Source organism: Lathyrus oleraceus, chromosome 6 (assembly GCF_024323335.1).
Source record: "Lathyrus oleraceus cultivar Zhongwan6 chromosome 6, CAAS_Psat_ZW6_1.0, whole genome shotgun sequence".
In the NCBI taxonomy this organism is placed as follows: Eukaryota; Viridiplantae; Streptophyta; class Magnoliopsida; order Fabales; family Fabaceae; genus Lathyrus; species Lathyrus oleraceus.
This window is the reverse complement of record NC_066584.1, coordinates 427,550,312-427,558,553: the sequence shown is the minus strand read 5'-3', so window position 1 is coordinate 427,558,553 and position 8,242 is coordinate 427,550,312. Positions and strand designations below refer to the sequence as shown.

The 8,242-nt window shown below is 42.6% G+C and overlaps 1 pseudogene; it reads left to right on the top strand.

Moving 5' to 3' along the window:
- The first annotated feature begins 806 nt into the window (after nucleotides 1-806).
- On the top strand, nucleotides 807-906 carry LOC127099093 (uncharacterized; annotated as a pseudogene).
- The last annotated feature ends 7,336 nt before the right edge of the window (nucleotides 907-8,242 follow it).

The following is an 8,242-nucleotide window of genomic DNA, read 5'->3' as shown; positions in this document are numbered from 1 at the left end:
GGCTTCTCGGATTAGGTTGGGGCTGTCCAGGGAATGTACCAGTTGGGGCAGCAGTAGGTGCTTGTTGTTGAGCTACTTGAGATATTTGTGTTTCTAGCATTTTGTTATGGGTAGCCAAGGCATCTACTTTGCTTGCTAGTTGTTTAAGTTGTTCGCCAGTGTGTATGTTCTGGTTTAAGAAATCTTTATTGGTTTGTTGTTGGGATGCTATAAAGTTTTCCATCATGATTTCCAAGTTGGATTTTCTAGGGGTATTATTGTTAGGATTCGGTTTCTGATATCCCGGAGGTATAGATGGGGCTTGATTTGGAGACTGTCCAGGTGCGTATAAAGCATTATTACTCTTATATGAAAAGTTTGGATGGTTCTTCCAATTTGGGTTATAGGTATTCGAATAGGGGCTTCCTTGAGCATAGTTTACTTGCTCTGCTTGGATTCCAGTCAAGAGTTGACATTCCGCAGGAGTGTGGCCTTGGATTCCACAGACCTCGCAATTCTGAGCTATAGCAACCACGGCGGCTGGAGGTGATACGTTTAAACTTTCAATTTTCTGGACCAAAGCATCCACTTTTGCATTAACGTGATCAAGGTTACTTATCTCGTACATGCCAGTTTTCGGTTGAGGTTTTTCCACCGTTGTTCGTTCGGTTCCCCACTGATAGTGGTTTTGGGCCATGCTCTCGATAAGCTGGTAAGCATCAGCATAAGGTTTGTTCATTAGTGCACCACCTGCAGCGGCGTCTATTGTTAACCTTGTATTGTATAAGAGACCATTATAAAATGTGTGAATTACTAACCAGTCTTCCAAACCATGGTGTGGGCAAAGTCTCATCATGTCTTTGTATCTTTCCCATGCTTCGAAAAGAGACTCGTTGTCTTTCTGTTTAAATCCGTTTATCTGGGCTCTTAACATAGCTGTTTTGCTTGGCGGAAAATATCGGGCAAGAAAAACTTTCTTCAACTCGTTCCATGTGGTGACTGAGTTGGAAGGAAGAGATTGAAGCCATCTTCTAGCGCTATCTCTTAATGAGAAAGGAAAAAGACGAAGTCGAATTGCCTCTGAAGTGACACCATTAGCTTTAACAGTATCAGCGTATTGGACAAATACGGATAAGTGAAGGTTTGGATCTTCGGTAAGATTTCCAGAGAATTGATTCTGTTGCACAGCCTGCAACAGCGAAGGTTTAAGTTCGAAGTTGTTTGCTTCAATTGCGGGTGGAGCAATACTTGAATGCGGTTCATCTTGCGATGGAGCGGCGTAATCTCTAAGAGCACGAGCTGGTTCTGCCATCTCGGGTATCGAAGGAAAAATGTTTTTGAAATCAGGAAGGTCTATAGGAGGGAGATTGTTCGCAGCACGATATTCCCGAATTCGTCGTAAGACTCGGAGATATAGTTCGATATCGTTGATTCGTAAATAGAGCGGTTCGCCTTGTGAGCGAGTGCGTGGCATACAAATCAACGAAAGAAAGAATAGAAGGAAAAGAAACCTTAGTCTCTACAGCGTAACGGAAGAGTTACGATATCGATTAAATAGAAGTCCCCGGCAACGGCGCCAAAAACTTGATCGCTCGACTGTGTGAGTCGAGAATGGGATACAAACTGCAAGTGCACAGTTCTATCGCGTAGTTTTAAAAGATATCGATCCCACAGGGACTTATGAATCGATATACCGTTATCTAAGGTTACTACGTAAATCTAAGGTGAAAATGTTTGATTGTTTGGGGAAAAACTAAGAGCTAAACTAAGATCTAGATTAAATATTAATAAAACGGATATCGGTATGTAGTTCGTCAAAACTAGGGAATCAAGTCTTTGTCGGTTTCTTGGTTTTAAAATAAATCGTTTCGGTTAACTTTATTGGTTAAAGGTTTTATCTCAAACTCTCGCTCTGTTGAATAAACCATGATTTTATATTAATGTTGCTGTCACTTATAATTAAGTCAAAAGCCATATTTTGAAAGCAATAAAGTTGCAGAAACTCTTTTTAAGAAAATACTGACCGTTTTAAACACCCTTATCTCAAACTCTCGCTCTGTTGACTTAGGTTATATAATCAAATCCAAATGCTTAACTCTCGTCCTCACATTCAATCTTTAAAATACTTTTTGGAAAAAGTCAGAATTTAATTAACTCTAAAACTTGCTCTCGCCCTGATCTAGAATTAATGCCTAACTTACACTGTCCAGTTAAAACCTCAAACTCTCGCTCTGTTGATTTTAACTTCTTTATGTCCTTTACTTTTGTAAAAAATCTTGTTATTAAACCTGTAAGTTGAAACCGTAAAAAGATTGATTTTGATTTTAAGTTTAAATAGACCGACTCAGTCTTGATCCCTTATTCTGCTTACTTTACATACCGATACCTAGGCGAATTAGCCAGACATGCTAAATAAACAAGAATACATATCATGCATAAACAGACTCATTCCAGGCAGATAATATAGATAAATAATAAAACAAAATATTAAATAATGATTAAAGAACCTGAATGCGTAATACAATAGTCTTGAACACTCCACCACAAGCCGGTAGGATTTGTTCTTCGATTCTTCAATTAAACAATAAATTAAACCAAGGAAATAAAACTAGAATCTAACGTAAGGTTAGATCCGATAAAAAGTTGCACAATAGTTTCCGGTGTAGAAACTATTATGCGAAAAATATCTAAATGCTAAAAAGGGAAAGGTAAATTGCAAGGGCAAAAGAATGTAGAACTTGCAAAAGAAATAAATAAAACAAACAATGTTAAGTTGCTGGAAAGGAAAAATAAGCAAAAAGCGTGAAAAGAAAATTGGGCAGAGCTTCGGCAATATGAGCGTGGAAAAACCGAGAGACTTTTAGGTTTTTGAGATGGCTATTTATAATAGCGTTGGTAACTGCTTTCCGTTTCTCCAATTCTTCAACGTGGCTAAATGCACGGCGTGGATATAGGAGACCAACTTCCTCAACGTCTCTTCTTCAAGTCTTCTGAGGGCGTTACTTGCGCCAAAAAGGTAGTGGAACGGTGTGACGCTCGTCACACCATGTGTGACGTCCGTCACAAGGCTGTTTTGCGTGACGCTCGTCACGCACCCTGTGACGTCCGTCACAGGCACAACATTGGTGACTTGTGCGCTTTGGGCTGGGCTTTGGCATTTGGTCCCTTTTTTCTCCTTTTTGCACCTCCTTTTCTTCCATTTTCACTTGTTCTTCAAAATAGACTACCTGAGACAATTAGGAAGAAAATACCACGTAATATCTCATAAAATGCAGTAAACCGAAATACATAGTCATAAAATTAAATGGAATTAAGTCCTAAAATATGATATAATTTCGTGTTATCACTTGCCCGTCAATCAGCTTTGCAGAGATAGTAATTGTTGGAGAAAGAATTGAGAGTCTGTTGAAGATGGGCCGAATTCAAAACAATAGGGCTTCCAACTCATCAGGTCCCAAGAGACCGTTTGCTGGTAACGGTCAGCGAAGAAAAGAAGGCGAGGCAAGCGTTGTGTATGCCAGCAGAGGCAGGGGTAGAGGACGCCCTAATTATTATCAAGATCAAGTGGCCGCAGTCACTATTCCAACACCCGTTCCTCAACCGCAATATCATCCGCAACAACAACCCAGGTACAACAATCAACAACAAGGAGGTAATCCGGGTCAGCAAAGACACTATCAACAACGTCCAAGGCAGACGGACCGGGTCATCGAGCCAATCCCAATGCCTTATTCAGTATTACTTCCCAAGCTGATTGACATGAATCTAGTTACGTTGAGAACTCTGGCCCCACCAATCGATCCCAATAATTTGCTTAGAGGTTATGATGTCAACGCCAGATGTGCTTTTCACTCCAACGCACCTGACCATACTACAGATAATTGCAAGGCTCTCTAGTTAAAGGTACAAGATTTGAGAGATGCCCAGGCTATCAATTTTGCTCTGGTGCCTAATGTTATCCAGAACCCGATGTCGGCTCACGGCGGGCAGAGGATTAATGCTGTTGATAGTGGGGAAACTTTGAATTTGGTTTCTGATGTGACTAAGGTGAAGACTTCGTTATCGGTGGTTAAAGACCGACTTCTGAAAGGACAGATTTTCCCGGGCTGTGGGGAAGAATGCAGAAATTGTCAAGCTGCCGAAAACGGATGTGACAGTTTGAGAAGGGGTATTCAGCAACTGATAGATGAAGGTTGTCTTCAGTTCGATCAGGCCCGTCCAATGAAGAATGATGTATCGACGGTGACGTTTTATTTCACTCCTGAAGAAATATATGTTCCCGAGAGACTCGCTCCGACAACAATATATTTCCCAGAAAGTACAGAACCAGCAGCGGTGAACATCGAAAGTTCAGCACCAGTTGCAATTTACTCTGACAGCCCTCAACCGACTTTGGTTGGTCCGATCACCATCACAATACCAGGACCAGTTCCGTATGAGAAAGACAGTGCTATCCCGTGGCACTATGGGGCTGATATCTACTGCCAGGGGCAGAAAGTTAACGAAGAAGACATTGACATTGGTAGCTCCGCTGTAGACAATGTTGGAGGGGTTGGTGGCTTCACTCGCAGTGGATGCCTATTTGCACCATCAACATTACGCGCGAATACTGAAGTCGAGGCAGCTGCCAAGGCTAAAGGGAAATAGATGGCCGCCGAAGAGGTTACTATTGAGGAAGATCCTCCTAAGACCGCATTCGAGAAGGAAGTGGATGAGTTTATGAGGATTATCAAGAAAAGTGACTACAAGGTAGTCGACCAGCTAAATCAGACACCCTCAGAGATCTCCATTCTGTCACTATTGCTGTGCTCTGAGGCGCACAGAGAAGCCTTGTTGAAAGTACTGAATATTGCCTATGTTCCACCGGAGATAACTGTTAACCAGCTGGAGTCGGTAGTTTCCAATGTAAACGCTAGCCGGGGGCTAGGTTTCACCGATAATGACCTGACATCTGAGGGCAGGAATCACAACAAAGCCTTGCATATCACAATGGAGTGCAAAGGGGTGGTGCTTTCCCATGTTTTGGTTGATACAGGCTCTTCTCTGAATGTTCTTCCAAAGAAAGCCTTAATGAAGTTGGATTGAAATGACACCATCCTGAGGCCAAGTAACTTAGTTGTGAGGGCTTTTGATGGCTCTAAGAGAGCTGTCTTTGGCGAAGTTGAGTTGCCAGTTAAGATTGGACCGCAGGTGTTCAAGAGCACCTTTTATGTGATGGATATCCAGCCTGCCTACAGCTGTCTGCTAGGTCGGCCTTGGATTCATGTTGCCGGTGCTGTTACTTCTACCCTCCACCAGAAGCTCAAATATGAATTAGAAGGTCAGGTCGTCACTGTCTGTGGTGAAGAGAATATTTTTGTTAGCCACCTGTCTACATTTAAGTATGTAGAGATGGACGGCGAGATGCACGAGATGCTGTGTCAGGGCTTCGAAGCCATAAACATCAATGAGGTCGCGCCCGAAGCTATCTTTTCACCTGAGTTTGAGAAGGTCGGGACTTCTATCTCTTCATACAAGCAAGCTGTCGAAGTGGTTAAAGCTAGTAATGCCCAAGGCTGGGGCAAATTTGTGGAGCCAGTCATCAAAGAAGACAAGTTTGGATTGGGGTATGCTCCGGGATCTCAGAAGAATGAAACCGGTACTCTCTCCAGCGGGGGGTTTGGTTTCTCCCCACATCGTCAATGCTGCAGATGAAGACAAGGCTGACAGCGACTGTGACTTAGATAGCTGGATTCGCCCGTGTGTCCCGGGAGAAAAGCTCGACAATTGGTCGTCTGAAAAAACCGTCCGGGTTACTCTACTGAAAGAGTGATTTTCATTGTTTTCCTTTATTACATGCATAATAAAGTCTTACACTTTGCCCAAGGTGTAACGGCTCATTTGTAGGGCCATCCATTTAGTTACATTTCGCAATTATTTTTATCATCAATAAAGGACGGCTTTTGCAAACAATTTTGTGTTCTCTTTCTTTCAGTTTTTTTCTACTTTTACAAAAAAAAATGGCAATGTTTCTTTTTTCGTTTTTTCTTTCTTTCCAAAAAAAAATCTCTCATTCTAAGGTAAAGCATGATCCTCCATCATGCAGAGCTGACCACCCGGATCTCACTACTAACGACACTGCTATGGCCAAGTATGACTTCGACAATCCTATCTATTAAGCCGAAGAAGGGGTTGAGGAAGATTGTGAATTGCCTGAAGGGTTAGCCAGATTGTTGAAATAGGAGGACCGAGCTATTACACCTTATCAGGAGGTGATTGAGACCGTCAACATTGGTACCGCAGACGACAAGAAAGAGATCGAGATCGGGGCAAGTCTATAGGCCGAGAGGAAAGACCGTTGATCATGTACTTGACTGTGTTAGAAAGGTCAATGGGTTGTGTGCTCAGTCAGCATGACGAGTCAGGTCGAAAAGAGCATGCAATATACTACCTTAGCAAAAGTTTACCGACTGTGAACAAAGATACTCATTGCTCGAGAAAACTTGCCGCGCTTTGGCATGGGCTTCTCGCCGACTAAGACAGTATATGTTGACTCACACGACTCTATTGATATCAAAAATGGATCCAGTCAAGTATATTTTTGAAAAGCCAGCACTTACCGGAAAGGTTACTAGGTGACAAATGATACTGACAGAGTATGACATCCAATACACTTCACAAAAAGCCATCAAGGGAAGTGTCTTGTTAGACTATCTTGCAGAGCAACCGATTGATGATTACCAACCTATGAGGTTTGACTTTCCTGATGAGGACATCATGTTTCTCAAATCGAAAGATTGAGAGGAACCACTCCCGGAGGAGGGGCCTGACCCTGAATCCAAATGGGTTATGATGTTTGATGGGGCGGTCCACGTCAATGGTCGCGGAGTTGGTGTAGTGTTGATCACACCGGAAGGGGGTTCATATGCCATTTGGTGCCAGAATAACTTTTCCCTGCACCAACAATGAAGCCGAATACGAAGCTTGTATCCTAAGACTTGAGGAAGCCGTCAATATACAGATTAAAACCCTGGATGTATACGGGGATTCAGCTTTGGTCATCAATCAAACCAACGGGAAATGGTATACACCTCAGCCTCATCTGGCTCCTTACAAAAACTACACGAGAAGATTGTTGACTTTCTTTTGAAGAAAACCAATTTGCTGATGCTTTGTTTACCTTGTCTTCGATGATTAAGGTGCTATGCTGGAACTACGTACCCAGAATTGACGTATCTCGGTCAGAGACGAATGAAGAAAGCATTTGGTCAGAAAGTACGCCCTCGGGGGTATCAAGTCGGTGAATTGGTACTCAAAAGATTTCTTCCTCCCAACACAGATCACAGGGGCAAATGGACACCGAACTATGAGGGTCCTTACGTGGTTAAAAGGATTTTCTATGGCGGAGCTTTGATGCTAACAACCATGGATGGCGAAGGATTCCCGTCCCCTATTAACTCAGACGCAGTTAAAAAAAATACTTCGCATAAAATAGACTCGCTGGACGATAAAAAGAATAGTCCAGGCAAAAAAGGGGCATCCCGACGAACCAAAAAAAAAGAATAAAGAGGTTCAGGCAAAAATTAGGGATATAAAAAAAGAGTACACCCGGTGATTCGAAAACCCAAAAGGGCGGCTCAGGCAAAAATGGGTATCCCGGTGGATTGAAAACCCGAAAAGGGGGCGATCCAGGCAAAAGTTAGGGAATAAGCGAATGACTGTGATCTGAGTTCATCAGTGTTATATCACCGTTTCATTCAATCCGGCAATCTTCGAAGGTTAAAGATCGACTAATCATCCACTTCAGAAAGCAAGATGAGCAGAGCGTCTTGAGGACATACGAGCCATAGCAGAGTCGAAACTCGGTGGGACCCCGTATCCCCATTGCCATTAGGATAGTTCTCTTTTTATAGCGATCACCTTTTTTCAGGGATCAGCTTCCTGATACCCTCGCCTATTCCTGGCACAAGTTTTCTCCCCAGTAAGAGTCGAATAATTCAGTTAAAGAGCCTCTTTATTTTTCATTTATCAGTTTGTTTGCAAAAATGTCTGAATTTTTGATAAAACATATTGCATATGAACATAATGGTGGCTTTTGCAGATGATTTGCACAGGAAAACATTTAAAATTGCTTTGAATGTGCTTAATCCCGGACGGTGAATTCAAACCGAGTAATTCCCCCGAGGCATACGTGTATTTTTGGTTGCAGGTCACAGGAACCAGATGCCAAGTCATGAATCCTCATCCCCAAGCGGTTGACAAAGTCTCTCCTCAGCAGAGCATG